This window comes from Zeus faber, assembly GCF_960531495.2.
Source record: "Zeus faber genome assembly, chromosome: 7".
Taxonomy (NCBI): Eukaryota; Metazoa; Chordata; class Actinopteri; order Zeiformes; family Zeidae; genus Zeus; species Zeus faber.
The window spans coordinates 15,197,821-15,217,820 of record NC_137203.1 but is presented as its reverse complement, the minus strand read 5'-3'; the positions used below and the strand labels follow the sequence as shown (position 1 = coordinate 15,217,820).

General features: G+C 42.0%; 1 protein-coding gene across 2 annotated transcripts in view; it reads right to left on the bottom strand.

The window, feature by feature from the left end:
• bmpr1ba (bone morphogenetic protein receptor, type IBa) overlaps positions 1–20,000 on the bottom strand; it is a 96,415-nt gene that overhangs the window by 50,898 nt on the left and 25,517 nt on the right. For both annotated transcript variants that reach the window (XM_080003830.1, XM_080003831.1), the window contains exon 2: positions 10,492–10,560. The gene's annotated coding sequence lies outside the window, so the exon portion shown is untranslated. The remainder of the gene's footprint in view (positions 1–10,491; positions 10,561–20,000) is intronic.

Below are 20,000 nucleotides of genomic sequence, written 5' to 3'. Positions count from 1 at the left end.
GAATAAATGTAGGAATATTGTTGTATTAAAGTGAAAGGTGATGGATCAAAAGGAGCAAAAAAAAAAAGAACAGTTAGAGATAAGCCTCAACTATATATATACAATCACACGGAGAGAAACTCATTTTAATAGTGTAATAAATGTAGTTATTTACTTGCTTATTCAATTATTTACTATATTACTATATTAGGAATGTTTTCACTCGACTGTTTGCAAGTGATTACCCTTCATTAATAAGTCTCTAAATACAATCTCAAATGTAAAATAAGCACTTTGTCCAGAATGGCTCATGTCAACAAGCACCGAACACTCGCATGCACAGGCCAGTCAGGAAGGATAAGTTAGTTAGGGGGAACGTAAGCGACAACACGAGTCACAAGCGGGTCCGTGAAAGCCAATCTGCTCATTAGCCCCTAAGTTGCCGTGCGTGACGCGGGTTCGGGACGCGAGGTTCGCACGTGGGCATTCACTTAACGTGCGTGCGGGAAGGGACCTCCTGTTCGCCGCGTGAACGGCGAAGGGCGCAGAGCAAGCGCGAGCGACGAAAATATCCGCGCAGAATAAAAACAAAAAAAAAAAAAAGAGCTTTTTTAAGGGAGATTTATCGCAAGTTCAGTCAGGAAGACTAAGATGACCTAATTGTCAGCAGGTGGCATTCATGAGCGCCTGCACGCAGACGTCCAATCAGAGCCAACCACAACCGCGGGAGAGCCAATCTCCGGCTGCCCCGCCAGTATTTGTACAGCTGCTCGCTCTCTGTGTCGTTTCAGATGCCACGCGCAAGCGCCCCACCTCCACCCAACCTCCGGATTCTCCGTCACCGCCAGCGTCAGGACACCACGGACACCACGGACACCACCAAAAGAGCTCTCCAGCGGGGCCTCCGAGATCCCTCCTCCGTTCTACGTTCATTTTTTGTTCAAAGCTCGGCGGCTTCACGGAGTCCTATCGCCAAATCATGTCAATAAATGTCTGTCTTTCCATCTCGTCTCTCCCGATTGAACGTGTTTTGGTATTCTCAGCGTGAGAAATACGAGGTGTGGCGTGCGAGCGTGTGGAACCGGTTGATATGCGTGAGTCTCACCGTCAAAGCGTGAGACTTGGCAGCTCTGCCACACTGTAATCCGCAATACCGAAATTCACTGTGGGAATATATTATAATTCAAAAGAGGAGAGGGGAGGGGATGGAAAAAATGACCTCACTTTCTGTACCTCGTTTGTTCTGATTTTCTCTCTCGCCCGCTCTCTCAAATTCTAATTCAAAGAGGCTTTTATTAACAGGGGAAAATACCTTTTCATTGTCAAAGCAAACGGAAAGCAAAACAGGAATGGAAATATAATGAAACAAATTCCCACCAAAAAGAAGTCAATGTTGCAGTCAAAAGATACTGTATACGGTACACCAATGAGTGAAGGTTACAAAAGAAATCAATATAAACTGACTGACTCTGACTTTGATTTATTTCCATGCCATGTATTTTTGTCCTGTCATGCTGTCCACCTGTCTGTACAGTATGTTTATGTTCTGTCACTGTGCCCTTTCATGTTATATTTATCTCTCGTCATGTCTCTCTCCATCCTTGTCTGTTGTTCTTTTCTGACGGATTGAATTACAGGTACTCCTCACTTAGCGACCAGGTTCCGCTCCTGCGACCGGGTCGGTAAGCCAATTGGTCAATAAGCGAGGACCCGCCCCCTTACCGATATTTCAGTCGTGGAGATTGCGAACGCTAGTGTAGTAATACTGACCGACTGCGGGAACGAGACTGAGACTGAGAAAGGGTGATGCTTGACGCTGAGACGCCACGCTGCTGTTTCCGCCACCAAAGTTTTCCCACAGCGCACAATACCGACTGGTTGGAGAGCTGGTCGTAAGTCCGAACGGGCGTTAAACAGGTAGGTCGTTAAGTGAGGAGTAGATGTATTTCACTTCCGTCGTGATCCAAAAATGCGATAACTCTGTTTTTTGTTGTTCTTTAGTTTTTTACGATGGAGATAGTCATTCATTAATTTTTACCGACGATTTGGGAAAAAGTGACAATGTTGACTGTGTTTTTAAATCACAAAAAACTGTTGAATTAGTCACTCATTCAGTTCATTTAATTAATGAGTGACAGAACAACTTTGTGATTGGTGACCCTGCCCTCAACCAGCATCTTACGGAGTCACACGTCTTGGTACTATTATTTTATTATTATTATTATTATTATTATTATTATTATTATTATTATTATTATTAATAATAATAATAATAATAATAATAATAATAATTACAATAATAATAATAATAATAATAATTCTAATAATGAAATACATATAATCTTAGTGTTTCCAGGCCTGAATAAAACTATTACGCAACCTGGTCTCATGCTTTTTGGTGCTCATAGTCACGAAAATGTATATATTGAATTATGTCCTGGAGTACGATTGTCTTGAACTTTTTGTTCGTGCCACAAAGAACAAAATATAAACCAATTCATTTGATTTGGGGAAATTTTAATCAACTGTTAGAGATGGGGGGGCATGGGGAAGGAGACACGTACACTAAAACTAAAACTAACCTGACGAAAGAACGCCACCATGGGGAGGTGGGGTCCATGGATGTATTCAAATTAAAAATTCATGGGTTTAAATTTTGTTTTGACTATCATAAAATAAACGTGGGATACTGTTTTTCTTTTTCTCTGAATGGTCTATTAAATTTTAAAAGGTTGGGTGAGAATCGAGAAATGGGGTCACACCCTGGGTATGAATTTCATTCATAGATACAATTTTACTGGATATAAATGTCAGCGTTGGCGTGCTTGTGTACCCATCAGCCAGTGCGGTAAACTTTTCCATGGTAACAGCGAGCTCCACCAATCAGCGACGTCACCGTTACACGTTAGGATTATGGGTAGTGTAGTCTCCATATCATTGCGAATAAAACATGCATCATCATACAGCCTTGTGGCTTCTACAGGAGCGAAAACAAATTATGAGATACATTTCATGATATTTACGCAATGATTTATAAAAGTTTGAAACTCTAACCCTAGAAACTACAAAAACTACAATTCTGTGCCGTTGTGTTATGCATCCTGATGCAATTTCCTCATGGGTTAAGTAGTTGTATTGTCATAAACCTGCAAATGAAACCAATTTATGGGTGAAAAAACGACATGCATGTGTTATTAGGGGTTCATTCTGTCGGGGAATACACCTGTGTTTCTTTATAATTTACATACATAATTTGCAGTCCTGAATTATATGTTTGGCCATTTCAAGTCGTGCCTCCTATTGACACTATCACCCCTCTAAAAGTAAAAGTAAATGTCCAAAACAGCTGACCATATTTTGGTCGATCTTTTAATTACTGAGATATAGGGCTTCAAAGATGACCTCCGGTCAGGGTTCAAAGGTCCGTATCTCAGTTTAGAGTCCACTGAAATCTCTCAAACTAACAAATGTTAACCTACATGGATAAGGCCTTTCCTAGAATGTGTTTGGTTTTCTTCCACGGCAAAGGGAACAAAGATCTGATTTTATTCCATTTAGAATGTGAATGGTCTTGGAATCGACACTTGGCACCCCGCTGCGGTGGCAGGGTTGGATTTTTTTTTTTCTCTTTGTCTTAGGACAAAGAATAAAGCTAGGCTGCGGGAATATAAGAGTTAAGTTCCTTGAATCACGTTTTAAACCTTGAGCAGCTTCTTAGGAAAAGTCCATGGACAGTTTATTTTGGCCGATGAGAAACTAAAATTAAAGTTTTACCAGTCTGTGTTTTTCCCCTGCCGTGGCCATTAGCAGCCCGGCCACCCACTAATAGAGAATGGACACATGGAAGAAAGGCCCGTTTGACGGGGAAAGAGGTTCTCAAAAGTGAATAAGGTGTTGCTCCTCGGTTGTTTATTAAAATGACAGAGTAAAGACAGAAAACCAGACAGAAACTTCCTCGTGTGTTTATTTTCTTTTGTTTGTTTCAGAGATACACACACACACATGCACGCACACACACACACACACACACACACACACACACACACACACATTCAGGTATACAGTAGGTACTATCTGCCCCGTCTCCATGTCCGATTCACAAAAGATATTGCGCTAATGATATCAGGGCGCCCATAAAGTTTTGCTGCTGAGTGCACTTTGCACGTCTGATTGTAATTATCCATGTGGTGAAGTATGAATGGTGGCTTTGTGCTAAGAACACAGTAGGCAGGACAATGGCAGAGAGAGGGATAAAAACGGGTATCCATGGCTCTGCGTATGCGGCACGGGACGCACGGGGCTTTTTTTTGTTTCATTCAATTATGAAACGGAGATAATAAATAAATGTAAAATAAAAACACACTGTTTTTATTTGTTGTTTCTAAAATGGGAAACAGGGAAAGCACAAATGCATATTGGAGAGGGAGCAGCAGCGCATAGCTCAATCGTTCCCTCTCCATTACGCATTTGGGTACAGGTGGGGGATTGCATTGCACCCTAATGCCCCCCCCAACCCACCCCAAAAATATCAAACAGTGCCTCACAAGATTCTCAAACGGGCCACCCCTTATAAATGTGCTTCAGTTGTGGCTGCGATCTCTTTTTGTCTTATATGCATGGCTGTAGTGGCTGCAAAAGCCACGCAATCCTTTTGTGAATTCGCCCCTAAATGTGCTATTATTGCTTTCGTATTTGGTCCATCTAAACCACAAACACACACACACACACACACCCACACACACGCACATAAATCATACTGGAACTGAAACATACCCCACTCAGAAGTGGGAATTAGCGCCACCTGAAGCGGAACGCTGTCCATCACAAAGACCTGACCCCCCGCGCCCCATGCCCTGCAGGTTCCACTAACATGCCTGATGGACCCCCACCTCCGCCCCCTCCACCCAAATCTCTCCAGGTGGCCATTTGCATGGCTGCAGGAGGAACATCAAAACAAAAACACACACCCCAGGGCTCGAACCTCTGATCTTAACAATACGAATGACTAATTCTGTAGCGATTTTTCAGTTGGGACCAACTAATCATTAAAAGTTTCTTTCTGTGTGTGTGTGTGTGTGTGTGTGTGTGTGTGTGTGTGTGTGGTGTTTGTGTGTGTTCAATTGTATGTGTGTGTGTGTGAGCGAGCGGACGAGCGAGCGAGTGAGTGAGTGAGTGAGAGATCAAGAAAAACAGAATCACAAGAATCCTAATTTTGTTATTGAAAATTAACAATAGACCTCCTTGTCTATTGTTAATTTGTAGGTTTATTGTATGAAGCCAACCTTTCCAGTCTTTGGTTACATTTTTTTTGGTTAATTCTTTCATTTCTTCAAATTATTTTGACTTTAATAATTATTGGTTATCGTTTTGATTTGTATGGCTATAACGATGCGATTAAAAAAAAAAAAATCGATGTATCCATCTATCTCTATATATATGAGGAACGTTCAAATCCAGAAACATTTTTCTACACAAAATGTCCCGACAAATTTATTTGATCTATCTAATGTATAAAAAATACAAAGTAAATGTTTAATAATCACCATGAATGAAAAATCAGTCAATCAATCACAGGAAGATGTGAAAGTAGAGAAACAAAGAGGCGGCTAACAATAGAAACACAAATGGCTGTAAAACAAAAAACAACAACAAAAGAAATTATACACAGACAGACGATGGACGTTGATGCTAGAGACAGAGAAAAATAAAGAAAGAAGAGAAAGAGATAAAGAGATAAAGAAAGGCAGACCCTCGCTCAGACTTCCAGCGTTCCAGCGTCACCCACAAAGGAATTCTCCACTTTGATCTGAGGCCATGGGACCTCGCCGCACTCTCAGGAATTGAAACGCCGTCCAAACAAACGTCAACGGCGCTAACACCTTCAAGGTTGCAGCGCGCGGGTGCGAGAGTGTGAAAGAGAGGGAGTGTGTGTGTGTGTGTGTGTGTGTGTGTGTGTGTGTGTGTGTGTGTGTGTGTGTGTGTGTGTTTGTGTGTATGTGTGCGTGTGTGTGTGTGTGTGTGTGTGTGTGTGTGTGTGTACGTGTGTGTGTGCGGGTGTAAACCTTTCTGATGGTCCGTGTGTGTCTCCCCCCGGGGTAATACACACAAAACCACTGGTCACATGTCAGAGATCTTTGCTTTTGGGCCTGAGGTTTGAAGGTGGAATTGATGTGATTTCCTTTAAAGAAATATGTACTGAATATATTTCGATTTGTTGATACTTTTAGGGCTTTATCCACGGAGCTCGTGAGAATACATTGAGTCCAGGCTCGTCTCGAGTACAATGCACAAAATATTCCCTGAAGAAGGGCGTTTTTGACACTGCGTGTGAGCTACAGCCCTATCTTTCCACATAAATTTAACAATTCCACACAGAGATATGAGGAAAAGGATGCACAGATCAATCGTGCATCGATTTTTTTCAACATGTCAAAATATTCCAACCAATGCTGTTTTGAAGAAGGCTGTTTTTCGACACGTTTTTTATGCAGAGGACGTCCACTGTGAAGTAGCCGTCTCAATAAAGGCTTTCCTAACTCTCTCACAGAGGGGTGCCTTGGACTTTAGTTCTTTTTTCATTCATTTTTGTCCCAAGAGAACCTTTGCCAAAATAACTTCCCGAGTACCAGGTGCACAGAGGACATACAGTAGGTTTTAAGTAGTAGTAGTAGGACAACAATTGAAGTGCTACTTTGCAACATCTAGGCAGTAGTGACCTCTGCAGTCAGCGGTGGAGAAAAGCATTTGACCATTTGACCAAGTGAGTCCTTTGCTTGTTCTGTTTCTTCCTGGTAAATATCGGTGAGTTCTGACGTTATGAACACCGTGTACAGGTCCCAGTGCTGCGGATGACTGCAGGAGGGTTAAATTCACACTCGCATTCAGTTCTCTATAGAATATGTTTAAACAACATCCAATCATTAAAAAAAAAAAAAAAATAATAATGTTAATAATAATAATAATTTTTGCTAAAGTATCTCCAAAATGTCGACAGAATTACTGTGTCGACACAATGCAGCATCTAACACACAGGGTGACGCACACTTTGAATCCCATCCCCTAAACTAAGAGTGAACAGTGGTGTCCCGTTGCATCGGGTTTATTTAGGAGTGTCTGTCGCAGTGTGTGTGTGTGTGTGTGTGTGTGTGTGTGTGTGTGTGTGTGTGTATGTGTTGCAGTGTGTGTGTGTGTGTACACGTGTGTGTGTGTGTGTGTGTGTGTGTGTGTGTGTGTTGCAGTGTGTGTGTGTGCTCGGTGTGTGTGTGTGTGTGTGTGTGTGTGTGTGTGTGTGTGTGTGTGTGTGTGTGTGCGTTGCAGTGAATGCTGGGATTAGGATGAGGGCCGGCGGCTCCCGCTTTTAGACCACTAAGTACTTTCTGAAGGCTGCGCAGGCTCAAGGCTACAGGACAACAACTGTGTGTGTGTGTGTGTGTGTGTGTGTGTGTGTGTGTGTGTATGTGTGTGAGGGGGGGGGTTACAGTGTGCAAGAATATGATGATATTCAAGAAATGGAACAGGGTTAGGGGCAGAGGTCAAGATCAAAGACACAAGACACAAGTACCAAAGACAAAAGAGGGGCAGAGAGAGAGAGAGAGAAAGAGAGAGAGAGAGAGAGAGAGAGAGAGAGAGAGGGAGGGAGAGAGAGAGAGAGAGGGAGGGAGAAGGAAATCATCATCGCACCATCTCGACAAGTGACGAGTGAGCAGCACTTTAGATCTCTGAGATAAAACCGGGAGTGGAACTCGAGAGCATATTTACCGAGTCAATGAAAGCTTTACTGTTCAATAAAGCACCCAGCTATTACCTGGGAGGAAGAGAAAAGAAAGAGTAGAAAGGAAGAACGAGGGAAAGAACGAAAGAAGGGAAGAAAGAAGGAAAACAATACGCCAGACTGGGAAATGCTGAACATCAACCAGCAGGTTTAAATCCCTGGGGCCAAACTAATGTTGAAACCTGCTGAAACAACGACATGAGACGATCTATTATCACAATTACCCCAGGGAAGGTTTCACTATACACATGTACTGTATATTATATTTCATTATATTATATTATATTAAATTATATTATATTATATTATATAATATCATATCATATTATATTATATTATATTATGTTATATTATATTATATTATATTATATTATATTATATCATATTATATTATATTATATCATATTATATTATATTATATTATATTATATTATATTATATTATATTATATTATATTATATTATATCACAATATGTGCTAATGTTCAAAATGCTGCATGAAGGAATCCACCCCAGGCGCATCAGCTTGAATAACAAGGTATTCAGACCTTGTCCTTATTAATTAAAGTAAACAAACTTGTCACTCACGATGTGGCAGCATCATCTGATATCTCAGCTTCTTTAAATCATGTTATCTCACTGGAATCAAGGACTTTATATACAGTACGGTATGATGGATCTGAGGATGACCTGCGTGTAAAAAGGCTGTAAAATCAACTAAAATGATGAATTAAATGACACACGTATTTTTTATTTCACCTGACTAAACACCTGAGATAATCTCAAGTGGAACCTGAAATGTATGTATGACGAAAGCATTTTCCCCATGTCCCAAGATATGATTTCCATAAGGTTATTAAATGCGGTTGTAATCTAAATTAAATGCAGAACTTTTGTGAAAAGAGAGAAAGTAAAAACGATAAAATGTTTTGTCGGAAAGCCCAAATAGAGTCGCAAACAATTCGACATGACACTGCTTTTCAAACCTCTGCATAGATTCATGCCTTTGTAAACAGAGGGAGTTAGGTGATAATACAGCTGAAATGAGTGAAGCAGCGATTTGTATATTGATTTCCCTTAGGAATTTATATTTTCCACAGAGGACGAAAGCAATAATAACCCCAGAGTTCTGACATATTTCTTTTGGTTATTTCTAAAGTTATACAGCATTTGAGTTTGGGTTATAAATAAATAACTCTGACATATTGATAAAACAATAAGGACAGCAGTGCACGTGGTGTGACGTTTCATCTACACTGCGATACGAAACTGAGAATAATAACGATCCACACCTTGGTCGGTATCCATGACAAACACACACCCGGCACCCCCACACCCACAGCCACACACCCACACAGACACATACACACACCCACACACACACACATACACACACGCACACATACACACACACACACATACATACACACACTTACACCAGTCTTTGGAGAGCGACGTCAAAACAGCGATTGTTGCTGCGATCGCGACTGTTTTTTTTTTTTTTCCATTCTCACAGTTCATGACCTCACCAATAGCTAGACTATAGACTCACACACATAAGTAAGTGCAGACACGCGTCACATGCACACAGGTATGTGTGTGTGATCATTCACCCATTCGCTTTCATGCTGTTACACCCATGTGTGTGTGAGTGTGTTTTTACCTGTGTGTGTGTACTAATGTGTACTGGTGTGTACATTGAGTTGTGTCAATACATTGTGTGTGTGTGTGTGTGTGTGTGTGTGTGTGTGTGTGTGAGTGTGTGTGTGTGTGTGTGTGTGTGTGTGTGTGAGTGAGTGAGAAACGCCTTCTCGGGTTTCAGTGGTAATGGCCGTGCTGAAACATATGTCTCGCCGTCCAGCAGTGTTTCCCCGGATCGCGGACGTTAAAAAAGTCCAAAACTCTGAAACTAAGGAACTAAGGAACCAAGCAACTCAGGAACCGGGAAACGCAGAAACTCAGAAACTCAGACATATGGCCGAGCAGAACATCACACAGAATGGAAAGTTTTTCAGAAGTTCAAATCACAACGGCCTAAATGACTCAAATTGTCCTAATGAGTTTAGGACAAACCCGCAAGTTCTGTCTCCACAACCGTGAAATAGTAAAAGAAACAGTGCAGCACAGTGTAGTAGCTGTGGACCTTCTGGAAAGCAGTGGACTATGATGGAAAGATGGAGTACGTACAGGTACATTAAAATGAAATTATATTTACATGTACTATGCTACCAGTTCATGTAGGTTTTTTTCTATGATGTGTGCGGTGGAACTGCACGGCACGTGAAACAAGGTGTTCCTGTGAAAGAGCGTGCATGCATAACCCACCCTGCATAAATGAAGGTTAAATAAAAGGAGAAAAAAAAATAAACAACAAAAATTTAAACATTGCATTTGTTGTAGCACTTAACAAATTTTAAGATGGGATATATAACATGTGGAATTTGAATGGTGGCAAAGCACCAGAGCACGGGGCCGAGTGCCGAGAGCAGAATATAACTCATTTGACTTCGCTTAGTCGCTGCTGATTTGATTAAAATGGATAAAGATGAACTGCTAAAAGATCGCCAGGACCAATTAGGATTTGAAACGTTTAAAATGGATGAGACGGCGTCCGTAACTCACTGCAAGTATTGCAGTGTTCACGGAAGGAATACTTTTATCTTTCTTTCTCTATCAAATTGCATTGAGGCATCGATATAGAATAAATGATTCCCTGAATAAATAAATAAGTTCTGTCTTTACCTTTAGGTGAGCTCCTGATGTGATTTTGTTTTCGACAGTTCAGACGGACTTCCCACAACTCTGTGACCCCTGTAGGAAAAAGGCAGAAAGACTCATAAGTAAAAAAAAAAAAAAAAAAGAAGAAATACACACAAAAATAAAAATCTCCCTTTCTTTAAATGTTTTTAGAAGTATACACGTTCAATGCAGCTGTAGTGTTTATACATAATAAACATTTGAATTATATAAACAGAAGAAAATACAATAAAAGTTATTAATAAACAAATAAATAATTACAATTTTGAAGAAATGTCATTTATTTCTTTATTTATTTTAATGAAAACATGTAAACATAGAGTACAGAAGTTATATGGAAAGCTATGCACATTATATGTTATGTCTCTGTGTTCTATATTCCAATCCCGTGATTGTACAGTGACTCCCACCTGTAGAGGTTTAAGTAAAAAGTGAAAGTCTTTATATAAACATGACACATCTGGGTGGGTCTGTTCCTCCATCTCTAAGAAAACAGCCTCCAAAACACTGTAACTCACACTGGATTCATTTCACACAACATTTCTTTTTATTGCCACCCTAAAAACTGTTCCAGCCATACTGTATATGCATGTGTGTGTGTGTGTGTGTGTGTGTGTGTGTGTGTGTGTGTGTGTGTGTGTGTGTGTGTGTGTGTGTGTGTGTGTGTGTGTGTGCGTGTGTGTGTGTTTGTGTGGGTGTGTGTAGGTACGTGAGTGTGCGTGTGTATGCGAGTCTGGGTGTGAGTGTGTGTGTGTGTGTGTGTGTGTGTGTGTGTGTGTGTGTTTGCACGTGTGCCCTCTATCGTCAAAAAGCACGATTAGACAAAGAGGTCAATTCATATTGGCTGTTAAAAAGGCCACATTGTCCATAAATCAAAGCTCTAAAAAGTTTATATCTCTCTTAAGCCATACTGTTGTAAAAATAAATTAAAGTGACTACGTTTACACCGCTGGAGGGAATATCCAACACTGACACAGAGAAGCAAGTGCCAAACAGCGTCTCATGGCCCCAAAATAGACCCAGTAAGAGAAATGACACCTTACAGTATGTTGATGGCAGGATGCAATTTATAAAGATAAACCTATATGTTGAAAATCTAATTGACCGCCTGTACACCTCCGCCAAAGTAATACATGTTAAGGAATAAAGTTATAAATATCCAAAGTACAAGGACTTACAGTAGTTATTGTACTTAAGTGCATTCTTCAAGTATTTGTACACTTAGCTGACTTATAACGCTTTCGACTTTTATGCCATTACATTTCAAAGCAAATATGAATACGTTCTACTACATTTCTAAGAGCCACATGACTTCAGTTTTTAAGAAAACATTTGGATTTACATTTAGGAAGATAAATATAAATCCAGATAGTCCAAAAGATGAGGGGAGCCTTACACTCAGAAAATGTCAACACTCAGAAAGTGTTTGTCTTAAAAACTGTCTGGAGGAGGAATAAGAGGTATTGAGTTTATATAAAATAAATCTATCAGAGTATACTGTATGTTAAATTAAAAAAAACCCACATTGAATGTGTATTGAAAGTGAACATTTAAAACCTGAAAAAAAAACACAATATTGATTCCTAAAGCTACCTTTTGTAATGTCTATGTCTTTCAGTGCTTTGTTCATCACAATAATGTCATATCTTTGAATTTAAATATCCTCATTTGGAGGCTTTTCCCAGCTAATATTGATACAGTATATGCGATTGTTTGCGAACAATTCATTTAATAAATTACAGATTATGAAATTAATTACATCACATTTTGTAATCAATTTACAGCCCTAATTTATACTGTATATATCATCAAACTTTAAAGCAAGGGGAACCCATCACACTGTGTATTTCCATATCATAAGAAGTTTTCACACGGCAGGAACTTCTTTAGTTCTAAGAACTTTTTGGAGGAACCGTCCCTTTTTTTCGGGCCCACACTGCAGGAACTAGGAACGACCAGCACAAGAGGAACCTTCCATGATGTAAGTGCACGGTGAACAGTCCGCCCGGTTGAGTCGCATTGCTCTGGGTGTGGACCAGGACGTGGGTCCACTCAGCGGTAATAAAAAATAACCAATAAAAAAAACCCAGCAGATTACAGATCGTAGATGTATTTATTTAATTTATTTAATTTCCCAATGTTATTTAGATGAATTAACGTGTGCCCCGTGATCCCCGTGTGGAGCGATGGGAGCCCGTGCCTTACGAAAGTTGAAACTAACTTTTAAATGACGTCTTGTAGATCTAATATGAGTGAAGATTCAGCAGCTGGACTGCTTAACTCTTAAATTTGTTCAGAAACAGATTTTGGTTGACTGATAGGGTGAAATCAGTGAAAGTTACGGAGTAAATTCAACGGAACCCGGACGAGAAGCTGAAACCCCATTGGCTGACGTCACTTCAGCGCTCCTACTGCCAGAGCGAATGCAAGCAGAAAAAAAAGCCCTTGAAGGAATCTAGTTCTCGGGGAACCTCCCCAGTTCCTAGTTCCCCTCAGGGACTCCCAGAACTGTTCGGTGTGAAAACGCCTATAGTCACTGTTAAGCAGAGCGATATACAAAGCCAATACTTATATGCTTTTACTAAAGTAGAAATGTCAATGTGGTACTTTTATTTTCACTAGAGTAATGTAACTTTTATGAGAATAAAAGCTGTGAGTACTTCTTCCACAGCTGTATGGTACCTAGCGATGGAACAAAGCTAAATTCAACATCGCCTCCCCCCAGCTCCGCTAAAGGAGGGAGGGAAGGACAGAACAGCCACAGTGGGTGTCGGTTTACCGCCCTGCCGGCAGGTATCAAAAAGCAGGCGTGTCTCGGGCCGGGCGGCGTGCCAGACGGACGGCGGCTTCTAGAGGGATCAGTCGGGAGGATTACCTCCCAAATCCCTCCTTTCACCACCGTTCTCTTTCTGCCGCACAGCGGCACGTGGACACACACCGACAGGTAGAGTGACTGACAGCAAGTAGGAAGTGGATCGGTGCAAACGCGCGCGCACACACAAACACACGCGCGCGCAAACACACACACTCGCACACAGACACACACACACACACGCACACACAGATCATTTCCATATGAAAAGTGATTTGTTGAGCTACGTGAGTGGATTATTAGATTAGATTCCATTGGACAGATGACAGCAACAAAGTCTCTCCGACTTCCTTGTGCACTCTCCTATTCAAATGCGTTTTTCAATGAGCACTGCTGCACAAATTAGGGCTATCAAAGCTACGAAGCTCCAAAGAGAACACTCACATTTTTGTTGTTGTTTTTTCAAATTGCAGTTATCAAATTGGCCTTGATAAGTAGCCACCCGGCCACTCGGCTTCCCGTAGTTTTTGGAGGCCAAACCCCACTCGCTGTACATCTAAGTGCATTACACGCCAGATAAACAAAGTGTGTTGACCACAAGTGAAGAAAGGTACTAAACAAACTACTGAACGGGAATCTAAAGGGGAGAGAGAACCTCATACAAAGCAGAGATGTGAGAGACATTTGTCCCAAATCCAATGTCTTGTTCTTGCCCTTAAATGTCGACTTCTCCTCCTAAGTGTCATCTGACCGTCAAATGATTCAACGCATCGTCCCCCTTTACCACCCGACCCAGCGAATCAACGATGATGCCAGGGTTCAAATTCAACCCAAAAACTGGTTTAATGCTAGAAACGACTTAAAAGAAAACACATGCTCGAATGCATGCGGATCTTTAAATAGCTAAATGTCGGAACAGGAGTTGGATTCATACCTTAATAGGAGGAATGTAGAAATCACTCAGCAGAGCACGGCCTCGTACCTTGCATCCTCACCGTGTCCCTCTGAGGAGCTTCTGTTGGCCGGTTTACTTAACATTTAACACACATACACACACACGAGTACACACGCCCACACCCAGGCACGCATGAACACACACACACAGACACACCTCGTGCTGCGGGTACTTACTATCAGGTAAACCAACACAGAACTTTAAAGTTCTTGACCCGAAATGGGCACCTGGACCCGTTCCCAAATGGCTCCCATCCAGGTCCGACCACATGCACGTGGGTGAACACGGACACACACACACACACACACACACACAGACACACACACGCACACACGCACACACGCACACACACACAAACACACACACACTCATCAGGGGTGGATTGAAGGTTTCAGAGGCTATATTAGTAGTCGGGCTGGGCGACATATTAATCTTGATGGTAATATGGTTGAACCAGTTAAATGTTGTCTTTAAGACTGTGTCACAGTAAAGCGATGCATTTTTCTGAACTTCGCACATTCGGGCCGGGTGATATATATTGTTATAATATCGATATCACGATATGAAACTAGATATCATCTGGGACTTCGTGAGGTAAATTATTTTCTTTACGGTCTGTCAAAGTGATGCAGTTTTCTGAACATCGTATTTGGGCTCACGGTTCAGTATGTATCACAGTTCTGGGGCCCGGCAACGGTGCTGTTTCGGTATTTTTATATTTAAGAATGATTTTCAAAAAGATCTAAAAATTTTAAAGGTGTACATTTTTTTCATAGAAGTCTGCCACAAATAACTAGTGTAACACTGTGTGTGTATGACTGAGGGGGGGAGACAGGGGTTCAAGTTCATCGGTGGGTTGTTATAATTTGCATAAGATCATCTGATTGGAGGGGAGGTGTCCAGGATAGTGGATAATTCAAATATAAATGTCCATTCATTCTTTATTTATTCATATATATAATATTTTAAAAAGTTTCAAAATAAAAAATGTATAAAACCAGTACTACAGTTATTTATTTTTGTATAGAACAGGTATAAACAGTATTTTTCGCATATAAATAATAACAGTAAAATAAGTTATTGAAAAAAAACCTCACAGTTAGATCATTGCGTGCTTGCCGGCTGACGTGGCCGGTGGACTTCTACCATGATACCTCAAATCAAATTCGACCCGTTACTCAAAGTGGAAATGGTTAGGAGCGTGCATCCCATTTTTCCTATATATTTTTTTTATATACAGTATGTAATGAAAAATCATTCCTGAGATCATTTTAGGAAAACAGAGCAAAGCAAAGCTGAAAGCAAACTCTGCCAGCTCCAATGAGTGTACAACATCTGAGACATGTGACCTCAGCGAACCTCAAAAAAAGGTATTAAACCGATTTCGATTCTGCCATGAAAGAGAGAAAAAGCCGAAATGTGAACTACAGCTTTCCAAAACACTTTCAATTTATTTAAAAATGTTTAAATGTCTGGGCGACTTGGCAAGGTTAACTTTTGCAATTACACGTCGACGATTTGACGCATGGAATCCAATCCGATGCAGTTTGGCGTCTGATTCGTCACCGCAGTGTCACCGAATGGGGTGTTTACTCTGAACACCAGCCTTCTGAAATTCCATTGGAACCCGGATCCACGGTACCAGAGCCCACTCCACCCCACTCCCCCACTACCCCCACTCCACCTGTCAGGACACACTGGGGCTCAGTGTGTGCGGCTCTGATGGACACACTGATGTCGAGGCTTTTGGGTTGACGTGATGTGTTTGTCCGGCGACCCCCCCCCCCCCCCCCCAGAGGTGTGAAGTACACTGTGTGGTCACCAAAAGGTCTAATACTAGGTGTGTGCGTGGGTGTGTGTGTGTGTGTGTGTGTATATGTCAAGAAAGAGAAAATAGGGAAAATAAATGTTGAGTTTGTGAGTCGTGCATCTGTGAATGTTTGTGTGCGTGTGTGTGTGTGTGTGTGTGTGTGTGTGTGTGTGTGTGTGTTTTAGGAAGTGTGTGAGATGGAAGGCAGCAGCTTAAAGGATATGACTCATTACCTGCTCCACCGGACCCCACTGCATTCTACCTCCACCGGGGTTGAACGGAGGGATGAGGAACAGAGGAGCAGGTAGAGGAAGAAGTGTATCATGTTTTTGTTGTGTTTTCTTTTTTTTTTATTATTATTATTTTTTTAAATCCATTTTGGCATTTCTCTTTTCCTTCAGTGAGCTATCAACTGATTGTGGCTCTGCTTTAATCTGGTCTGAGTGATGTCTTTAACAACAGTGTGGACTGACAATGCTTCTAAATCATCTAATCATCTCCAAGTGTTTGGATTACAGAGTAGTTTGTATGATGGTCCAGGTGGTGTTACAGTAATAACACTGGACATAACTGTTCTCATTTGTAATAAATAGTAACAAGTTATACCATATTGTATATCCATCGATATCTTAATTTAGATTACTATATATACACGATATCCATCTATACTTACATTTCATACCGACAGCCATACTATACTTCATATATTTGGATATTTAAGCTTTATTTCCCCAGACTGTTTAGCTTTTTTTCGATGGCTCTCTTAAGACTTATTTACAATTTCTATATGATACTGTTGGGCCAGAGGTACATTACATCATACTGTACATACATTACAGGGTCTTCATTCTTATTTTTATTTCTTAACAAAAGTCCTTCATTGATGCATGTGCGGCAGGTTGGCGCACATGTCACCGGCTTATGGAATTAACTGCAACACATAACTTGGAACCACGTCGACCACACGCAGGCAGACAGATGCACATGGTCGCCAGCACGCTCACGCAGGATTGTCATTTCACACCGTCAGAAAAACACTGTAGGTCGTAAAGTCGGAACCCACACGTTTGAGACAGGCTCCGCTCCAATCCCTGGCTCCCGGTTGTTTATTTTAACATAAAGGAATTGGGGAGCTATTGGCAGGGGCTTACCCTAACGTTCAGAAGTGGTTGCCAAGTTGACGACCATGCGCCAGCTGTTGGTTGCCAAGACTGACAAAACGGTTGCCGAATTGTTGTACTTTTAGGATTGAGTGATAATGATCCTATATTATTATAGTCCATATTCCGATATTCTCTCTTTTCACCATTTTTGACAGAAGAAATCAATGTGGCAGGAAAAGTTGCTGAAATTTGCCAAACATACAGAGGTATACAACACCTTTGGTGGTACATGGCGACGAGACTGCACCAGATGGTTGAGAAATGGCCCAAATCTAGTTGCCCGGTGGCAACAGGGCAACTATAATTGTCGAGCCCTGTATTGGCTTGAATTTCTCAATTGAAAGTGGTAAAATGTGAATATTCCCATCGGGTCCACTTTCCTCTGTAAATCAACATGGTTATAAGGCTTTTCCCAAGTAGATTGATGTTTGAAACACATTTGCAAAAGTGATGAATTGGGCATTGACCCGGGGGGATTGACTTCTGCTTTTAGTCTCATCAGGATGGCGCTATAATACAAATCAGGAAGTCATACATCATCATGTAGTAATATGATACCAATCTTTACAGTGTAAAGTCAAACAGACTCTGTGAGGTTGCTAGGCAACGCGATCTTCCATCAACATGAGATCATTGAGAAAGGTGCTCCGGGTGAACGCCCCCAAACATTCTGGAGCTCAGAACACGGTGAACTCCGAGCCTGGCTCCAAGGAGGTGCCACTGCAGTCTGTCTGACCCGAAATGAGTCATGGAGTGGAAGAGGGCACCTGAACTCCCAACCATCCAAGCCTGTGAGAGAAACATGTCATGTAGCCTACGCCCGACCCGGATGAGTGCTACTGAAACAATTTGACTGGTTGTTACATTTTTACCAAATGAAAGGGTATTGAGGAGCACGACCCACCCTGCTCCTGACGACCGCCATTACCTCTGGCCAAACACACACCTACCAAATTCTTTCCAAGATGATGTAAACACCAACCAACCATTTAAGTTAAACACTCACCTTTATTCTGAAATACTTAGAAAAGGGGACACTTCAGTTTCAAAACATAAAGTGTTATGTTGCTGTCGGAGAGCACTTTGGTCTCGAAACAAATAGTAGCTCAACAGATGACAATTTCACAACATTTATTAGGCTGGATTTTACTGTACCTGGCAACCATCTGGACTAAATCCCCCAGTATGTGGAAAGGAATAAGGAAGAAACATGGGAGAAATAGGTATATACTGTATACTGTATAACAGGGGTTCCCAACCTGAGTGTGACTGTCTCCCAATTACGTACGGAGGAAAATAAATACGTTAACTACATCTACAATAAAAACAGTATTAGGGTGGTGCAAAAAAAAAAAGGACCCCTGTGTTTCAAGAATAAACTCGGAATTACGCCCCTGGGGGTGCTACAGAGCGAGGCACACCGTGGCTACCCTCACCGACACTGCAGCCCCCCCATTCGCACCGCGGCACCCCCATCCGCACCGTGGCTACCCCCCCGACACTGCAGCCCCCCCATCCGCACCGCGGCACCCCCACCCGCAGCGCGGCCGTCCCCACCGCGGCACCCCCACCCGCACGGTGGCCGCCCGCCACCGTTAAAGCTACGCAGCCTGGGGAGGGAAAATAAATGATAAATAGATAAAAGATAAATACATCTACAATAAAAGCACACTGTTTGCACGCTTGTTCTTTATTTGAGATTGCTCTGATCGGGCTTCGCAAGAAAAAAGCACAGGCTAAACAGGGCACCCCCGCCCGCCTTCACGGCCCGGTGGCAAATGCCCCGCAGCCCGGCACTGGCCCACGGCCCGGTGGTTGGAAACCCCTGCTGTGTAAGATGGCAAAACCATGACTATGGCCCAAACGACAATTGACCATTTAAATACAGTTGGACTTCTGCTCCGAGGAAGGCTTCGCCTACAAGCTTTAACATCTGACCCTTGAGAGAAAAACCCATTTCCTCGAGAATAAGAAACGTCCCTTTCAGTGCTGCCACTGGATAGACGGATCCCACAGCCTTGTCCCTGCAGCGCTGCCAAACGGCCAAACAGAACATTCAATTATACATTTAATGCACTTACATGTGGAGAAAACAGAGCGAGAGGGAGAGAGAGTGATGGAGGGGGGCAGGTGGTGTGGTGTGGAAAGTGAAGAGTCGGGGTATTGAAGGAGAGATAGGAAGGAGGAGAAGAAACAGACGGAAAAGGCGACGGGCGGAGGGGAACACGACAGGGGCAGAGCGAGGGCAGACGCATGCAGCACTCAGTCGGACTGGAATGAAAAGCGATCGGGCTTCGCCTCGCCGCACAGCAACAGCTTGAGCGTCCGCAGCCTCCGGATGATCCTCTCATTTCCTGCAGGAGAGCGGACAGCAGCACGGCTCAAACAACCTTTCATTACTTAATTAAATACTCTTTCACGGGGCACAAGGGAGTCGGCTTTAGCGCTGCTGGCCTGTGGAGACGTGAAGACATAAAGACCACTTCCACGCATGGTTCATGGTGTCGATTAGATTAGAAGACCAAACGTCAGACCTGGGTCTGTTTTTTATTTAAGATGAGATAAGATATATGTAGATAACTTTCAAATAACATATGTACACATCTATTAACAAATTGACATAGAACTATACTAACTAGTGAGGTGTCTGGAAGGTTTGAGGTGAATAGGTCACTGAGCTCCCAAAGCTGAGATATAGTGCGGTAATAATATTAACCTATGTTACTGTAGAATTATTGCTTCATCAACACATTA